The 21,011-nt window shown below is 40.5% G+C and overlaps 1 protein-coding gene across 2 annotated transcripts in view; it reads left to right on the top strand.

Annotated features, from left to right (window-relative positions):
• LOC120432010 (protein Wnt-5) overlaps positions 1-21,011 on the top strand; it is a 58,641-nt gene that overhangs the window by 32,098 nt on the left and 5,532 nt on the right. The window lies entirely within an intron of this gene.

Genomic DNA, 21,011 nt, shown 5'->3' with positions numbered 1-21,011 from the left:
AACGTAGCCATGACGCATGCCCACTTTGGACAAGAAAAGTGTATTGGCCATATATTCGGATTATGGCCGGGAACCTGGAACCGGTTCCGGGTGGCCACAGTCGGTCCGATTGGTATTGCATTAGTTTTTCCGAACTTGTTACACAATTTCATGAACATAGACATGTCCACTTTGGACAAGAAAAGTGTACTGGTCATATCTTCGGATTATGACCGGGACCCTCGCCGGGACCCTGGAACCGGTCCCAGGTTACTGACCGGGTTTCCCGTGTCCAACATGGTTCTAGTTCAATAAAATGGCCTTCGTTTGATTGCAGATGATAAAATTCCATAGTATTTCACTCGTATTCATCTTTTTTGGATGGTTTTTGTAATCAGAAAAATGACTCGGTTAGCGTAGCCCCAATCTGGCCCTGGGAAATCCAGAATATCTCCGGCCAGGGAACCGGAATCCGGATTTTTTTAGATTGCATCGTGTTCCGTATTAAAATCCTGAGCGAACAAGCCCAAAACATCGAAAATTGGTTGTGTTTGAGCCAAGATATGATTTTTTGAATATTAAACCAGCGCGGAGGTACGTTCAATTTGCAACGATCGCATTTTGACTGACGTTTTTTGAACCAAAACAAAACACCACGCACGCACACAATCATAAAAACTGAGAGCAAAACTGGACCGTTCGTTTGAACCAAAACTGGCACTCGACGAGTGCGGCACTCAGTGCCGCACCGGCTCTTCAAACGAACGTACCAATAATGTGAGATGCAAAAGGGTTGCGATGAATAATAAAAACACTCTTGAAATCGTTTGCTTCCTAACCGCCTCGTTGTAAACCATACATGGGCTCACAAAACCCCGCTCTTAGGGCATTTATGAAAACCCAAAATCAACAAATCGCTCTCTCGTAGGGGATGAGTGTATCTTTCCGGTAACATGGGAATTTTACGTCGTTTATGATACTTCCCAAGTAACCATCCAGCACTAAAACAAATCACTGTTCAGCACTAAAAGCGCTTTTACAGCTGCGAGCTAATGCTAAAGTGTTTTGACATCTGCATCAAAAGCGCTTTTGCAGCCGATTTGCAGCTGATTTTGGACTTTATATTTCTGATTTCCAGCTGGCCCCTACTGTTGTTGTTCCACCCCTGCAAAATGTCAACAATGTTGGGAGAGGCAAAAATATTGCTCTCTCACACTTTTCTCTCAACTCTATTTTTAGTTTGTTTACCACTTTACCGACTCAGCTGACCGAGCGGAGGAGTCGATTTATTTGATTGAATTTGCTTTGTTGGGGATGTGATGCCAGATACCAGAAGTGGTCTTCGATGCTTACTGATGGTTCCTGCGCCCGGGTCGTCACGCCTGTTTGGGAAATGTTTGAATGGTGTGATTGGACTGTTTCAATTACTGCTGCTTCCCATAAGAAAGTTGTCGAAATTACGATTGCAAATCTTTGTCTAAATTTCTTCCTCTCGATGCTGTTATATTCCTTTGAGAGAAAAACACAAGAATTGGAATAGACACAAACACTTTTATTCATGGATCAGATTCAATAATTGCACAATTATCTACAAACCGGAGCTATTCGGAACACTACCCTGAACCAGCAGCAGGGGCACCACGACCACGTCATGACCGCTTCCAAATTCGGATGATTCAGCCTAGAAATCGTCAAATTAAAACATCCTTCCTGCCAATGTCCAAAGAACGGCCGATATTTTCTCAGCATCGATCGCACGTTGAAGTTCCATTTCTTGATTGTCCGGTTCCTAAAAGATATTTGTTTATTTATTGGTTTTGTTAAATTGTTTATTTCGTGTAAAACTTACGAAATGAGCAGAAAAGCCTGCAACTTTTGCCGGTTTTGAATTTTTTCGCCATGTTGATATGCTCACTTCTCTACGAGTGAGCGAGAGTTGTGTATCGCTTTGTTTTTCTTCTCGCTCACTCTCCCACTCTCACTCAAAATGTCAGGAGTGCTGCCAGTTTCTTAAAGAAAAATCACAACAGTGTTGCCTGCGTCAGCAATAAATCAGCTCTATTCCAGCTTATATTAGAGCAGTTGTTTTAGAGCTGATTTGCAATCACCTTAGCTGTTTTATGACTGATTAGCTGGTGGATGCTGTTTAGCAGCTAATTTATGATTTCTTTTAGTGCTGGATGGTTACTTGGGTTGTATTGATGTCCCTACAGGTTCTGACTTTAAAAATATCTATCTGCTAAAATTATTTCCACCTGAAAATTAACTACGATACAACAAAAAAAAATATAAAAAAATAAAATAATAATAAAAGGTAAATTCCTCAAACAATGTGAAGTGCATATCAATGGTAGTCGAAAAATGTGTAATCTTCGCTAATGCTTTGTGAGTAGTAACTATTCTTTTATGAGCCATTTCTGCGATTCGTGTCAACATACAAAGGTTGACACAATGTTTTCTTAACAGTACTTTATGCAAGAGGATTTAAGCACAAGTCGTAATTTTGTTTCCCCGCTTAAATGTTATTTGCCGGCAAGAATCTACAAAATAGTATCGAAAAGTATTACTTGGTGGTTAGTGTGGTAACCTCTCACCCCAGTAGAGACCATCCATAAACCACGTGGACACTTTTTTGGGATTCTGTTACCCCCCCCCCCCCTCGTGGACAATTGTCCATACAAAATAAAACTTTTTTGTATGGACCGTGGACAATCGCCATACCCCCCCCCCCCCCTCAAGTGTCCACGTGGTTTATGGATGGTCCCGTAAGGCCTGAGTTCAATCCCAGACGGACCCGGTGGCATTTTTCGAGACGAGATTTGCCTGATCACGCCTTCTATCGGATGGGAAGTAATACGTCGGTCTGGGTGACTCATCACACAGCTTAGACAATCATCACATCACATGGCGAAATCCAGTCTGCCATCCGCTAAAATCACCGTCTCCTAGCGAAGCGAATTGCAAAAAAAAAAATCAAACTGAATAGATTGTTAAAAATAGCGTTTTTACTGGCACAATGCTTTTTGCCTTCCTCACGTCCTGAGGCAAGGCTATAAAATCGCTCGAAAAATGAACTTCTTAAATACACCTTCTAGATATACCTTCACGTATACTTATCAACTCAGAATCAAATTCTGAACAAATGTCTGTGGGGATGTGTGTAGACATGATTTTTTTCCACACGATTATCTCAGAACTGGCTGAACCGATTTTGGCCGGATCCGCCATATTCTGTTCGTTTTGGGTTCCCCTAAGACCCTATTAAATTTTATTCTGATTGTAGGTAGCACAGTCAGAGCAGACGTGTGTCCTTTGATTGGAGCTTAGCGCGTTTTTGACGGTGTTTTTTTTTTAACTTTCGCTGACGGCCATGGCGGCGGCCGCGACGGCGGAGAGTGTGTGGACGGAGCACAGGACTGAGGATGGAAGGCCGTTCTACTGGAACGCGGCCTTGAAGAAAAGTGTGTGGCAGAAGCCGGACGGGTTCCAACCCAAAACGCAGGCGGCGACGAGCATGGAGGTGGAAGACTCCGAAGGAGGAGGAGAGGACGGTGGCGAATTTCGTCCCGTTATCAAGGTTCGGCGCAGGAAGGCTATGGAGAAGATCACCGTCGTCGATGGCCAGGAGGTGAAAAAACTGCTCAGCAACAACAAGTTCAGCCCGCTAGCGGAGGAGAACAACAACAACAACAATGCGAACCCAGCCGCAGGAAAATCCACCTCCGTGGTACCAGAATCCGGCAAGTCGGCCGGAGAAAAGAAGCAGCCGCCGCTGGTGGTGAAAAATACAAGCTTCGCCCGCCTTGCGAAGGTGATGTCGACATGTAATGTCCAGCCGGAACACAAACTGACGCGGAACGGCACCAAAATTACGTGCTTCAAGAGGGACGACTTCGACACGGTGCAAGCCCACCTGAAGAAGAACAAGGTGGAGTTCTACACCTACGGAAGGCGCGGTGATAGACCGCACCGGGTAGTGATGAGAGGTCTTCCGAACCTGGAACCGGAATACATCAAGGAGCTGCTCAAGTCGGAACATCAGCTGGACGCCTTGGAAGTTCACGCCATCAAGCGGAAGCAGCAGCTTCCCGCCATCGATGAGACACCTTTCGTTGTACTCTTCCCCAAGGAGCACACCAGTCTCAAGGCGTTGAGTAGCAAGGTAAAGAAAGTGGGATCAGTCGTCGTCCGGTGGGTGGCCTACCGGAACAAAGAACCGCACGTGACCCAGTGTAAGAACTGCTTGCAGTTCGGTCACGGAACCAGTAACTGCCATCTCAAGCCCAGGTGCAGCAGCTGTGGGGGTGCCCACAGCACAGAAAAGTGCAAAGCTGAAGAAACGGAAGCCAAGAAGTGTGTCAACTGCTCTGGATCTCACGAGGGTCTGGACCGCAGCTGTCCCAAACGTGCGCAGTTCATCCAGTCGAGGCAGCAGGCGTCCAAGCCGAAGCCGCCAGCATGGAAGAAGGACAAACAGTCTCCGGCTGTAGCCGCGTTCACCGCGGCGGATTTTCCTCCGCTACCTGGAGCGGTGCCGTCCGTCGGGACGGAAGAAAAGCATCCTCGTCCCGCAGGAAGAAGTCGAGAAAATACTGGCGCCGGCGCCGGTGCAACCCCGAAGGAACAACCAGGCGAACGGAAGCTGTACAGCGAGTCCGAGCTGTGGGCCATTTATCGAGAATATAGAGTTCGCTTGAGGCAGTGCAAGACACCCGAGGAACAGATTGATGTGATCGCACACTTGTTGACACATGGCGCGGGAAAATGATCATCTTCTTTTTATTATTTTTTGTATTATCGTTCCTCGGTCCTAACCTGGTCGCAGCACCTAAAAGGACCTAATAAAAATAAGTTATGAGAAAAAAAAACTAAGTTTATTCTGTTTAGTGAAATACTTTTAAAGTTATGCCATGGAAAAGTTTTTTTTTGTAGCTACAAAGGGTGATTTTTACCAAGGGTCCTGATTGCTCCAAAAAGACTCAGTCACTCGCGAGCACAAATCTAGAACTCTCGGGTGAGTTTTCAAAAAGCCGTAAGAGCCACCGTGACCTCTGACACTAATTTTCGTTTTTCTCCAAAATTAAACAAAATTTCATTTATTTTTAGTTTGGGGCACTTGAAGGACGTGTAGATGAACAATCTCAAGCATTTTTGATATTGGTTTTTCGTAAGTAGGTCGAATACCGATGCAAAAAGGACTTTGTTTACCAATGGCTCTTACGGCTTTTTGAAAACTAATCCGAGAACTGTTCGAAAAACTGCTCTGATGTATTTTTACCGTTTGTCACTTCCAAACCAATCGCTACCAAGCACTCTCTCATTGCTCTCCCTCTCATTCAAATCGGGTAGTACAGCGAAAGGTTCGGAGAGACCGATTTCGTTAAGTCGCTCAATGCTGACTGAGAATACCTTGCGATCGGCTTAGCTTTGATCATTTAAGAAATTGCTTAAAATCAATGATATCAATAATATTTTGCAATTTTGTAGTTTACACAACATCAAAGACACATTTGGCATCAATTTCCACCATACCAAATTCTAATTGACGGCAAACTGTGGTAGTGCAGGCCAAATGAGCACCGCGCTAGTATTTTTTTGGCTCTCTCCTCTCTGAGCATATTCGTGTATGACTCGGGTTGACGGACGGAGTAGGAAAAGAAATTCACGAAGTATTTGTTTCGCTGAGTGAAGCGATTGAGCAAGCCGCTGGCAGAGAGCGGGTAGTGTTCGCTCGCGAATGGTTGCCTGGTCCAGTCGGCAAAGATTCATTCGGTGATGAGTGAGTGATTTCTGATCTTTGAACTGAAAATCAGGACCCTTAATTTTTACATAACCTCAAAGGCCGGGTCTTTTTGCTTACGCGCGAGAGTCGCGCAGCATGCGTATCGCCCGGTTGCCACATTGCTTAAGCAGTGTCTGCGTCTCTTCTGGAAAAAGTCTGTATTAATTATGTTGCTGAATACATCATTTTGTCTCGACAAAGATTTACACGAACTTTTTACTGAAATATACAACTCATGAGACATTGTTTACTAAGACTAGGGGGGCAGCATGTAATTCCATCGTGCGCCTAATGTTGGCATATCAGCACCTCCCCTTTTTTAAATTAATTTGTAAATACAACCTAAAATACAACATGAATGTGAGGAAGGCACCAACCACCTTGAGGTGGATTTAGTAACATTTTTTTGTTAAAGAGATACGATATCTCCATGATTATTTTATTTCTGTGGACGTAACCAAACTTTCACAAAAAAAAAACCTTTCTCGATTATTGTTTTTTACACTGTTGAACACTTTATTTAGGCTACCACAATCTAACAGGTCTGTTATAAAGAGTCAATCGACAAACTTTTACACCAGCAGTAAGCATTTTATTGTTCGAATACCCTATTTTGCAAAATTGTTACACGATGTTTTTCAAGCCCAAAACCAACAGCGCTCACTGGTGCTACTCGCAGTTCAATCTTGCATAAGTTCTTTTATAGATGTTCCAGTGCTTTCACAGCCATTGAACCGTCAAATGAACTTTTTGAATGCATGGAAGATTTCCACAGTTATGCGAGATGGTTGTTGTTATCTTTAGGGCTGTTGTCACCGACATTGCAGCTCGTTCTACACACAACTCGAAGAACTTCACGACCCCTCAGACTGTGTCGTATGTAGGTGGATGTCGAAGTTAACTCGCACAACACTCACCACAAAGACGATATATTTCTCTATCCCTAAACGTTCATCTTGCGTGAATGAAAGGCATGAGCCATGAATAACTCTGCTGATGATCAAAAACAGTCAATCCAGGCCACGCTGAACGGTGGAAAGTAAGGATAAATGCAGTTTCATGCTCCGCACTTATTGTTATACGTATAAGCATGATATAAGAGGGATCTGTCATAACGTAAACCGATTATAAATTAATCCCAAGAAACAGATTCAAACGCAAACAACCAAAAAATATCTTTTCAATTAAAATCCGATTGCTTGGCCGTGGCAGAAAGATAGAGAGAGTGAGGGGCATAAAATGATCAAACGGAAGTGAGACCAACCTTAAAATATACATCGAGTCAGCAAATCCTGCTGAATTTGAAATGAACATAAACTGTAGGAACATAAAAAAAAACTCGTTGGCTCAGCCAGAATTTCGATCTCATCATTCATGAATGAGTTGGAAATCGATGCACGATGACAAGGATTACAGAAATTTCGTAGTTGAAGCGTTCAGATACAAGCAAATAGATCAGCAAATTATACATAATTATAATGCAGAGAACGCGGCCGATGCCGTCTTTGTTTCTAATCGTTAATCACATTGCAATTATGTAATTTATCATCCGCATGTTTTCTTTCCACGCATCTTCCTGGTCCAACTCGTTTGGCCGCCTCCTGTGAATTCTGGATGCATGGCGGTATCATTGAGATGTGAGTAGTTCTTTTGAAAATGCCTACTTCCAACGGCGGCACCGGTTGGCGTGCTCCGGGCACATGTTATCGATTCTTCTTTTACGATGATTGAGATTATATTTTTCCTGTTTATAATTGGGTTTAATATTTTCTCTCTTCTGCCATGGATAGTGTGTATTCCTCCATAACCTATATATGTAGAATACGCACATAAAGCTGCTGCCGATAGGCCGATGCCGCGGATGCTGCTCGTTGCCGACTACCCATCGCGTGTAAGAGCTCACCCCTCTCTGTGTACGAAGGTAATATGTTCACTTACATCTGATTCGTCACGTCACTGAAATGTGTTAGCTTATAGTGAGTTTCTCTTTTATTTTTCGCCGCTCGCCACTTCCACTGATTCTCGATTTTTTTGTGTACACCACCTCTGGCACCTACAAAGATACATAGTTCCAACCCATAACTAGCAGACCCGACCGTATCAGCAGTATAGTGAATAGCCACACGGAAATTCGAATCCCCAAAAAAGTGCACAAATTTTGATTCCCCGCATCTGTGCGCTGAAATATACATAAAATACGCTCTGGATATTGGCTATGTTCAATCATGTTAACTCGCAGCTGGATTCGTCTGTGTCTACCCAGCTCAAACAAGTCCATTTGCACAGAGGAACGGATTGAATCTGGTTTAATTAGTTTATATAATTCACAAGGCGCAATGAAAAGCGGAAAAATATTGTTCAAAATTCAATTGACTCATGGAGCGAGTGCCCGCCCAGTCTCTGCGTGTCGAATTAGCCAAATTCAATGATTTGAAACGTAAACTTATGTAACAAGGGGTATTTAGTGTCGCATAAATAATAAAGGGTCTCGAAGAGGAAGGGACGCGAACAATGTGCGTCGCACAAAAATAACTCTTCAACACAAACTTTTTTTTCACAACACAAACTTTCTGTACAATATAAATGAAGCATGCTTTGACCACACACAGATTATTTGTAACGAGTGAATAATGAAACAAGTGGCTCAGAAGTTTGGAGTTTATGCTAATTATGCACAGTAATGATGTACGAATCATTTAAATAAAATTACAAGAAAAAACTCAGTTCGAGATGAAACTTCCACTCCATGTTTACTTGTTTCATCAGGAACTGGTTAATTTTTATCAGTTTCTAGTGAATTTTCATTAGGTTCGCATTTTTACTCATTTTTAGGTAAAATCTCAAATCAAAATCAAATTATTCGCTCTACAGCATTGCCTTGGCGTTCTCGATTGCGAGATTCCTATTCGAAACAAGGTGTCCTAAGGCTTGATTGTTGAGGCAATTGCAAACCTCTTTTTACACCTAAGCTCCCATCCACCCCGGGATTCGAACTGACGACCTTTGGATTGTTAGTCCAACTGCCTACCAGCGACTCCACCGAGACAGGGACCCAGGGAGACGACTCCTACACCTGGACTGAGCTAACGACCTAACCTCAAGGTTAGACCGTGGCCAACATTTACATCCCCGTCCGACGGAAGGCGTGATCAGACAAATCTCGTCTCGAAAAATGCCACCGGGACCGACTGGGTGAGAGGCAATCACGCTTACCCCTACACCACGGTCCCGGCTGAGGTAAAATCTCACAAAAGAGGTATTTTTTGTAGCTATATCGCAACAAAGATACAACCAAAAGTCTTCTAATTCCAATGTATTCTTTCGAACCTAACACAAAAAAAACAAGTTTAAATGTGTATTCATACCAACACTTGACATTTTTTTCTGATTGACTTGTATGAAACCCCTAATTAACACTTAAGGGGTTACATGTAGAAAAACATAAAATTTCATATTACAGAAAATTCATTAAATTCACTAAAAAGATGATTTTCAATCGCTTCTGAAAGCTTCATGAAGATATGTCATGATTAAATTGAAAATGAGACGATTTAAGTTCAAAATGTTGCCATGCGTGGACACTTATTTAGATATAATTTAGAGTATCTTTTTTTACTGATGTGACCAAATTAGTTGAAACTTGGAGCGTTTGTTTAGCGATAGTATCCGAACCGATTGCTTGACTCTATCGCTCTTGTTTTTTTTTTTTTTTTAATATTGCCATCAAACTTTAAAAAAATGGTCGTTGTCACAAGATAGCACACAACCGACGATTCATTGAGATGGAGTTTTACGGGGAATATTGGCGCTAAATGAGTAAGCGCTTTTTTTTGAGGTCTTGTCTTTATAGATAAGATTATTATATCAAAGTTAATTATTAAAAGATTCAAACATGTTGTCTTACTTGCAAAACAGCACAAAGTATGAACCTTAATTGCGTTGCCTAAAAACCCGATACTCTTGCATAAAATCACAATCGATGTCCTTCGCTGTGTTGGTTATTAAGTTTTCAAAGTATCGTTACGTCTAAGGTAATCCGCTAAACCCACAATCAAATCTGTGTGCCAATAGTATCATCCTCTAAATGTTATGTAAACTAAATAATCCACCGCAGCAATAAACAATACAAGGATAGCATGTCTCTTCCAACTGACTGTGTGTTCGTTCCCAAACGGTAGCCAGTTGTGCTTCGGGGCAAAAATCACCTTACGTTCATCTCCTGTGGCTGCCCTCCAAAAACTAAACCCATTTTGTCCCAGCAACTGACACAGCAAATATGTATATGAAGGATTTGGCTGTTCAACATAAACCGTACCAACCGTATGACCAAGGACCGAAAAGTTTGTCTGCATAAGGGCTGTTCCGTTTAAAGTAAAAAATAAGCATCACTGCAAACCCCTCGAATCTACATGACGTCGTCACCGTCGCTGTAATATTTCCATAATGTCTAGCATACGTCCGGAACAAATTAGGGATTTACAGCCACTTTTGTCATGCCCTTCGAGATGGGTGCCATTCACAAGACTGCGGGCTGGGTGAAAAAAAAGTTATTGTCGTGGACAGATTTTTCGATGCTAGCACACTCGTACAAGGTTATGTGGAAAATAATAAAAACTAAATTAAATTTTGATCCATCTTTCAAACTATAGTGCAAGGGATAACTTACGTAGTTAAAAGGTTATTAAACCAAATCTACATGAAGTTAGGTTGCAGAATTTTCATCTTATTTTCAATTTAATTTTATTCACTTAATTCCCAAATGGGAATCACGATTCCCATCTTCTCCCAACGAGAAAGTTAAGTACATAGAAATTTGAAATGATGAATATGAACGAAAATTCAAAGTCGCTCGAGGCGGGGTTCGATCCTCCGTCCTTTGGATTGGTAAGCAAAAATGCTAACCACTTGGCCATGACGACTTGGGGAGCGTGGACTGGAATTAAGAATACTGTTACAGAGAATGAGTTGTGGCGCTATAACCACGGCAAATAGTATACAGGGCATTCGTGGAAAAACAAAGTCCCAACTCAGAGGGTCCCGGAGTTCCAAACCTTCTTAGCATGGTGCTCCCAACGAATACAACCAAATCTCGGAGCGTATGGTGTGTCCCCAAGCTTCTTCCTACCCTGTCGATTCAGAATTGTGTTGTTGTTCGAACACTCAGTGCTCAAACTCAACCCAATTACGAGTCATCTCTGCGATACGGCCAGGGTTGCCAGGTTGCCAGATAAATCTGGGAATGCCAGATTTTTCATGTGTCAGCCAGAATAAAGATTGACCCTTCTCTGTGCCAGATATTGACAGATTTTGCCAGATTTTACACTTAATGTCCATTTTGAACATCTTTTTGTTTAAAACGAACAAATTTAATTGACAATTTAAAAAAAATAGGGTGTGATTTTCAAAAATGAAAATGTAAATTCAACATTCTTGAGGTCATAACATTAGTTAATCCATCTAAATTCTACAAACTTTTGAATTAATTCGTACCGTCATCAGGGGTGACATTGGGTCTGGGGGGTGAGATTGGGTCATACAAAAATGCTGAAATTTGTATGACCCAATCTCACCCCCAGACCCAATGTCACCCCTGATGACGGTATCCTCCCTCCCCTTCACCATTCTGAATTGTTAGATTTTCGACTGCCAGTTTTTTTTTTCAGATTTTTAATCGATACTTTGCCAGATTTTTCTAATTTTTACCTGGTAACCCTGGATACGGCTTTACGCAGTAGGCCTGGCCGCTTTAACGCTTGTGATGTTTCAATGCATTCTAATGCAATGGCAATGTAAAGGCATTCGTGTCACCTGTATAACTGACAGATGATTTTTAAAATTACAGGTTTTAGTTTAATATACATATCCTGTTAAATAATGATTCACATCTTAGATTAAAATATAGTTTTAAAAAAAAATACTAATATCTAGTTTAGGCAAGTAAAAAAATCTATTTTTACTTATGAGGAAGATTTTTTTGCACTACACAGAAAAAAATATGTGAATTTACTCGACACGGAAAAAATGAATCACATGTAAACACAGTTGATGTAAACTTGAAATTCGACGTAAACGGTTGAATCACACGTAAAATCATGTTTTTACGTGTAATTTGTTGCAAATTTACATCAAATTGCATTTAAATTTAAATGTTTAATGACGTGCAAAAGTGTTACATCATAAATGATGTAACATTCGGGAATATTTTTTTGTGTATACGAAAATAATAATCAAGTGCCTTTATTGACCTTTTCGGGCCGAACGCCAAGTATCAAGTGCTCCCTTACGCCTTCAATCAATCCGCAGAACGTCCAACTGATCAATTTCCAAACCAGCATCTATTGGTGTGCAGCCCAGTCCGTACGGAAAAGTAACCCCGAAGGCAGAAACCTAAAAGCTACGAGCATATATACCAACCAACTTGTGACTTTGTCTGCGGTTTCCTTTGTGTGTAGAAGAAAACCCAAGGTAAACCCTGGAGAAATGTTTAAATCTGTGTACCTTCATGAAATACACCTACCGTTGGGGTAGCTATTTCCGACGCTTCACAAATAAAACTCTATGTCGATGCCCGTGTGCTCTCTTGAACTAAGCCTGCTGGGAATCATTTCTAGATAGTTCAAAGGGCACACGGGTATCGATATTTAGTCAGAGCTTACAAAAAAACAACATATTGTTATTTTGTTTTGTTTATTAACTTAACATAAGTTCCAATTAAGATCCCGATTGATTGATATCACTTTTCAATTATAGTGAATTTTTTTAGCAAATAATTGATTTTTGCAAGTCTCATGTCAGTGTCAACCAAAAGACAGGCGTTACCGTCCGACTTCTATCGCTATTGATTACACGCAAATGTTTATCTTTGATCTTATGTAAGGAATCAACTGCTAATAAGTAAATTAAATAACATTTATGCTTTTTTCTGGTTTAATAGAACATTTAAAAACATTTATGTTTTTATTTGTTAAATGATCGTTTTTATTTCTTTGTTGATTAAAGTCAAGAATTTTTCAAACAACTTGTAGATCAAAATGCGACTTGTTCAGAAACTCTCTTTCTTTTTTTAATTCGTACGTTGGACGGTGTTGCGTGCACCTATTGTAAGCATAGAATTAAATTATACAACTTTAATGAAATGAACTGATGAATAGAAGAGGGGAAAGCAAAGAAGAAAACAAGTTATCCTCTCTTCTGCTCTACTCTCCGCCGGTTTCAGTGGTACTTATAATTTTATGAAAAGGATGAAGATCAGAAATTTAGTTTACTGAATCTCCTCGGCGGTTGATGATTTTCCAGAAGCCACAGCCTCGCCGCAGCTATGCGACCTGCCACAAGTGTTGTATACAAAGAAAAGAACGGTGGTCCAACCAGAGGGAAATTGGAGAAATGATGAAAAGATGATGCTGCGGTGAATTAAAAAGTTGAACGCAACAATTCTCGTTAAATAATTAACGTTGCCCTTTTTGACCTGGTACTTTCGGTGCTCTGCGTCTTGACTTGTTGACAGTCTATTTATCGTTTCTATAATTGGAGTTTTTCTGCCTTTAAAATTTCATTTATTAATTCAACAATAAGTTGGAAAATCTCTGTTGAAAGAAAATTCTCTACGAAAATGTAAAAATATAAATAACCATGGCAGATTGTAACTTTGTAAGGCAACGAAAACTTTGGAAAAATGAATGATTCAGGAACTGATTTATTTTTATACAACGAAAAATCCTTATCAAAATATCAACTTGTAAAGTTTAGATTTGTTATGTTAGGACTCCTTCAGGAATGTTTATACAAAATGAGTCGTTGTATTTTTTTGCCGTTGCATCAGTTTTACAAATAGCTCTTCGAACTCAAACTACTGCCGACTAAATGTAGAAATTATCCTGTCTGGTCGATGTTTACATAACCCTATAATAATTATTTAATGGAGTTGAACAACATTCAATTTGCTGCTAGTGCACAATCTCTTCCCCTACGTACAGCGGAGTTAATTGATAGCTCACTCTCTGAAATCCATTACGTTTGAATGACCGAAGAGCGAGCGCTGGGAGACAGAAGTGTGCTGCTGACTCCGTTTAAATAGAAACAAAAAACATTTCCTACAGTCTACACGATTCGTGTGAAGGGTTCGTGTTTACAGACCACATACAGATGAACAAGGTTCGCACGACTGTGTGTAACTCCTTGATGAGTTTTTCTAGGACTAAGAATTCAACTCTCTGATTTTAAAAGATCTTTTTTGTTTTCCATGAGAGAAATTCATTGTACAACATTTTACGATGGATGAAATGTGTCCATCGATTGCTTTTGTCCGAACCAGTAACTTTGCATCATCGGTTTCTCCATACAAACTTCGGAGATGTCCATACAAAAGTTTTATGCAGCAATTTCCCTCGGAAACAGCACGTTCGAAAACAAAAGTGCTCATATCGTGCTCAAAATTGATCTGGGGGTTTCCTGGTCGTAAAAATTCAACCCGCATTTTTTTTTTTTGACAAAGGACTTTGTCTTAAAGCTCTATCTGCGGTGTCAATGCAAAATTTTTCGAAAATGTAGCGTTACCGTCGCAAGCCCTCGGCGTGACATTCTGTTTCTGTTGCATAGATGCCGTGAAAACTATTTAAGCTAAAAGTTAGCCTCTGGAGGATTTAGTGTCCATCAGACTGTCATCAAAGACGGACCTTACGTTGGGAATTTTATTGCTCACACACACACACGCAGGTGGTGCACGAACTTGAGAGGAGGTCCAAGAAGTTATTGACGGTAGCCAGAACGGTCACCGGAATACCGAAATTATTGGGAACAATTTGGTAGGATATCGGCCACACCCGGAGTGGCCATTGCCCTGAGGGAAGGTTCTACCGGGAGGACATTTACGGAACCATACAAATTTGGGCAATATGGGTATCAAAATTCATGGTTTTTGTTACTGGTAATGAAAATGGCCATTTTGGCAGGATTGGCCACACCCGGAGTGGCCATTGCCCTGAGGGAAGGTTCTACCGGGAGGACATTTACGGAACCATACGTCTTGAGGCAATATGCGTATCAAAATTCATGGTTTTTGATACTGGTGATGAAAATGGCCATTTTGGCAGGATTGGCCACACCCGGAATGGCCATTGCCCTGAGGGAAGGTTCTACCGGGAGGACATTTACGGAACCATACGACTTGGGGCAATATGCGTATCAAAATTCATGGTTTTTGATACTGGTGATGAAAATGGCCATTTTGGCAGAATTGGCCGCACACGGAGTGGCCATTGCCCTGAGGGAAGGTTCTACCGGGAGGACATTTACGGAACCATACAAATTTGGCCAATATGGGTATCAAAATTCATGGTTTTTGATACTGGTAATGAAAATGAACATTTTGGCAGGATTGGCCACACCCGGAGTGGTCATTGCCCTGAGGGAAGGTTCTACCGGGAGGACATTTACGGAACCATACAAATTTGGGCAATATGGGTATCAAAATTCATGGTTTTTGATACTGGTAATGAAAATGAACATTTTGGCAGGATTGGCCACACCCGGAGTGGCCATTGCCCTGAGGGAAGGTTCTACCGAGAGGACATTTACGGAACCATACAAATTTGGGCAATATGGGTATCAAAATTCATGGTTTTTGATACTGGTAATGAAAATGAACATTTTGGCAGGATTGGCCACACCCGGAGTGGTCATTGCCCTGAGGGAAGGTTCTACCGGGAGGACATTTACGGAACCATACAAATTTGGGCAATATGGGTATCAAAATTCATGGTTTTTGATACTGGTAATGAAAATGGCCATTTTGGCAGGATTGGCCACACCTGGAGTGGCCAGTGCCCTGAGGGAAGGTTCTACCGGGAGGACATTTACGGAACCATACGACTTGGGGCAATATGCGTATCAAAATTCATGGTTTTTGATACTGGTAATGAAAATGAACATTTTGGCAGGATTGGCCACACCCGGAGTGGCCATTGCCCTGAGGGAAGGTTCTACCGAGAGGACATTTACGGAACCATACAAATTTGGGCAATATGGGTATCAAAATTCATGGTTTTTGATACTGATAATGAAAATGAACATTTTGGCAGGATTGGCCACACCCGGAGTGGCCATTGCCCTGAGGGAAGGTTCTACCGGGAGGACATTTACAGAACCACAGACATTTACGGAACCATACGACTTGGGGCAATATGCGTATCATGGTTTTTGATACTGGTGATGAAAATTGCCATTATGACTGGATTGGCCACACCCGGAGTGGCCAGTGCCCTCGGGAAAGTTCTACCGGGAGGACATTTACGGAACCATACAAATTTGGGCAATATGGGTATCAAAATTCATGGTTATTGAAACTGGTAATGAAAATGGCCATTTTGACTGGATTGGCCACACCCGGAGTGGCCAGTGCCCTCGGGAAGGTTCTACCGGGGGACATTAATCGAACCATACGACTTGGGGCAATATAGGTATCAAAATTCATGTTTTTGTAAACTGGTAATGAAAATGGCCATTTTGACCGGATTGGCCACACCCGGAGTGGCCAGTGCCCTCGGGAAGGTTCTACCGGGGGACATTAATCGAACCATACGCCTTGGGCCAATATGGGTATCAAAATTCATGGTTTTTTAAACTGATAATGGAAATGGGCATTTTGACTGGATTGGCCACACCCGGAGTGGCCAGTGCCCTCGGGAAGGTTCTACCGTGGGGACATTTATCGAACCATACGACTTGGGGCAATATGGGTATCAAAATTCATGGTTATTGAAACTGGTAATGAAAATGGCCATTTTGACCGGATTGGCCACACCCGGAGTGGCCAGTGCCCCCGGAAAGGTTCTACCGGGGGGACATTAATCGAACTATTCGACTTGGGGCAATATGGGTATCAAAATTCATGGTTTTTGATACTGGACATGAAAATTACCATTTTGATTGGACATTTTCCGAACCATACTTGTTTTGGCAATTTATTTCCACATAGGTGCCAGAGATTGAAAACATTTCATAGGAATAAATTATTTAGGATTAAATACATAGGCAATGTTTTAAAAATATAAAATAAAATAGAATATTTTTTAGGAGTTTTGTACAAAGTTCTTTGTCATATTGGTCATGTAGAACATAACCACCTGCACCTTTTTTTTTTTGCCGTTAGGATGACCTACCCCGTGTTAGAGTCGTTCAAAAAGTTGTTACTTTCGTCGATTTTCGCAAAAATCACATATTACAAAAAAAAATCATAACTTCTTGTCGCTTCAACCAATTTAAGGTTCTCTTGGTGAAAGGTGATTTGTTGGACGTGCGAGGAAAAATAGTCATGAGTTCAAAAAAAATCTAGTTTAACTAGTAAAAACTCGATTTTGCGAACATAACCTCTTTTTATTTTTTATATGTGTGGGTGGACTGGGCTACTACTGAGAAGGTCTGAAATTTCGAATAAAGAGTCCACGTGGTTTATGAATGGTCTCAAACTGTTATATAATAATAAGCCGACTTTGGCATAGATCAGTTTTTAAATAAATCTTATTAAAACATTTTACAGAAGCTTCGTCTCTAACCACAATGAAAATTTTACTGTTTTTTTAGTTACAAAGTGTCTACATCAAATCATTTAAAAAAAAATACTTTGAAAAGGTTGAAAAGGTATTTAAAAAAAAATAAATTGCATAATTTTCCAATTTTAACAGATAAAACAGCTATTCTATCAAGGGCTTTCAAACGCCTTTCCAGCTTCCCAAAGCCGGACAACGGTAGCATAGGCGGTAGGCCCCAAACCACCAGCCACTTGTCGTCCTACTGCTGCCAATATGTGCCACACTGACGCGACAAAGCTCGAAAATAATTAACATAACACGATCAACGCGAAGAATATACTCTCCTCTCTCACTCCTGCCGCTAATTTGCATAATTGGAAACGATTAATTCAATGCCGCCGTACATACAAACAGGCACACACAGGGACAGCGTTTAGCGTACGTACGCAAACTCGATCTGATTGGTGGTCAAACATGATTATGTGTGAACAAGGAGAAAATGCCACAAGCTACGAAAAAATACTACCGCATCACAATGTCGGCATTCCGACAAAATATGTTTCCCTTTGATGTTGCGGTACGATCTCTTTCAGTCTGAATGTATCATAAATTATGCTTTATTATTATTTCTCTCGACCAGGCCAGTCAGTGGTTGTGTTGTGCTGTTTGATGGTATACCACCTAGGAAGGAAGCTTATTGTTTGGTGGAGAGCATACGTGCAACATATCGTTTCCAAATTCGAAGCGTATTTAACACGGAAGATCATGGAGAAAAATGAGCATCAGCCTCCTAAATAGACGTGGCCAAGTCAGGCCAGGCCATTCCAGCCAGCGATCCTTTGTCCTTACCGCCTCTTTCATCTCAATTTTTGTCTTCACGTTTACTTTTTAACGAACCGCAATTAAATTTTTCGATTTATTCCACTCGTACGACTCCTCCTCCGCACATTTTCCGTGTCCATGACCAATTGAGTGTTAAAATTTTTGACCTTTTGGCTTGTAGCATGTGTTGTCAGAAAATGCTGAATAATTTGTAAATTGCATGTTACCAAAAATGTTAAATTAGTGCACATTAGGCCGTCCCAAAAAAAATGAAAAGTTGTCAAATCTTCGGTGCTCACCCCTATAATGGTAGATTAGGATGTCAGGAACAATGTTTTCATACAACGAAAAAATCCCAAAAAAATTTACAGCTCGCACGCGGAGCTTGAATGAAAAAAGTGCATTTTTCGAGTATTTTTCAGAAATGCGAGTAACAATCATACTAAAGTCATTCAAATTTGGTCGCCATGGGCTTCAAGTTATAGTTTAATGTCTCCTGAACAAATTCCCTGTACAGACATATTCCATAAAAGCTTGTTTTTGGGCATGGCAGGGCGTTTTAGGGAGAAAAAAATGTATTTTTTAGCCAAAAAAAATCAAAAATCACTCCCCAAAACGAGCCAAAAAATGTGGCAGCCAAAATTAATGCATTCAGCTTTTAGGAAATTTTTCGGAGATCATTTTTCTTTTTATAACATTCAATCTATGTTCACGCAAAGCCGAGATATTTGCATTTTAGTGAAAAAAGTGATGAATTTTCAAAATTCTTGGTACACCCAAAGGAAAAATATATCTCAAAATCTGCAACAGTGGATTTGCTACAGAAAATGTCACATTTTATAACATTTTTTGCAGTAAGCCCGTAGATCATTTTTGCCCGCGTGTAAACATTTCAGCGATCTGCAGTTCTCACCAACACATATAATGCTGGCCCGTTCCCGAGCAACACTCCGGAGAGAACAATATGTTCGCGCTCTGTCCCTCACATTTCATCAAGCGTCCATGGCGCGGTGGTAGCGTGTCGGATCAATAACTAAGAAGTTGGTGGTTCAATCCTCGTTCTGTTAGGGTTTTTTTGTGAAACACAACAAAAAGCCGTCGATAATGTCGATAATTGTCGGTAACGGGCAAAAATGTCATACCCCTATATCGCAAAAAATGCATGAGGACAGTTTTCATGCAGATTCTGATATACTTTCATGCCGCCATGCATCACAATCATGCGACCGCCGTTTGGGTGTATATAAGCGTTTCTAGCATAAAACATTGGCTACTATGACAACAAACGGGAAGGCATATATTTTGGATATTTTTATTTTGCTCACTCAAAAACGATATTTGTTAATAATATTTCATGAAAAACATGAGATTTTCTCACAATGTGACGTAAACGACAATTTTATAAGTACTGCTCTGTGCTCTTCTCGATATGAACAAATAAAGCTCTAATGGGTAACTTTTTTTTTGAAAAAAATAGTTTTTTATAAATGAATTTGCTTAAGATACTACCAGTTGTCGTTTATCTTCGAATATCGTCTTCCAAGTAAAAAGAGTCATGGCCTAACTCAGGGTCAATAATAAAAAGTAATAAATGAATTTGTTTCATTCGAATGTACATACATAAAAAAAAATCACGTTCACAGTATGGAGATATGAACTTTAATAAAATTGATATTTATTTACGTCACATTGTGAGAAAATGTCATGTTTTTTCATGAAATGTTATTAACAAATATTGTTTTTGAGCGAGCAAAATAAAAATATCCAAAATATATGCCTTCCCGTTTGTAATCATAGTACACTCAACCCCCGGTGGTTGGTCACTTTTTCGTTTGACACTTTTTTAGTTTGTACCCCGTTGGTTGGTCAAAGTCAAACTAAAAAGTGACGAACTGTCACTTTTTACAAGGCGCTCACGCACACTACCAAAACAAACGTTTAATAGTGTGTGTGAACTCCGTGTGAACGGGATGTCAAACTAAAAAGTGACCCCGTTCGTTTGACAACAGTTGGTGTCAAACCATCGGGGTTTGAGTGTAGCCAATGTTTTATGCTAGAAAAGCTTATATACCAAGAATTTTGAAAATTCGTCACGTTTTGTTCACTAAAATGCAAATAACTTGAAGCCCATGGCGACCTAATTTGAATGACTTTAGTATGATTGTTACTCGAATTTCTGAAAAATACTCGAAAATGCACTTTTTTCATTCAAGCTCCGCGCACGAGTTGTAAACCATTTTTGGGAATTTTTTGTTGTATGAAAACATTGTTCCTGACATCCTATTCTATCATTCTAGGGGTGAGCACCGAAGATTTGACAACTTTTCATTTTTTTGGGACGGCCTAGTGCGCATCTCTCTGCTGCAACGTAGATCTTTTTGTTGCTGTATTAGAGTTTATCAAACAACCCGGCAATTAAAAATTGTTCTACCTTTAATGCAAACGAAAAAAGCGCATTTGATTTCAACATTAATCTTATCTACTATGCACCTGGCTTTAAAAAGTTTATAATTCAAATTAAAGTTATATTAGATTCAAATCCAGCACCAACAGTAAGGACTGGGGCCTTAGCCCCCTCGGCCATCAAACAGATGAAGAATGATAAGCTTATGAGCTTGACATATTAGTCAAGTAGGTTTCCCATACTGATGGGCTACATAGTTCAGGGTGTAATATTACAAAGAATTTCTTAAAATAATTCAAAATTTATTTTACACCCAGGCCTTTTGCATGCAGTTGGATTACTCCTTTTTTTGCTGTGTGAGCATGTTAAAGAAGTGTTCAAAGTACTTCAAGAAGTGGTTTTCATCATGTTTTTCTCAAAGAAAATGAATTTTTTTATTTTTTTTTTTTTCAATTTTGTTATTCTTGTTTCGAGACCCTGTGCTTTTCGGTTGTTA

This window comes from Culex pipiens, chromosome 2 (genome assembly GCF_016801865.2).
Source record: "Culex pipiens pallens isolate TS chromosome 2, TS_CPP_V2, whole genome shotgun sequence".
NCBI lineage: Eukaryota > Metazoa > Arthropoda > Insecta > Diptera > Culicidae > Culex > Culex pipiens.
The sequence above is the reverse complement of the archived record's forward strand: the minus strand, read 5'-3'. Positions and strand labels throughout refer to the sequence as shown.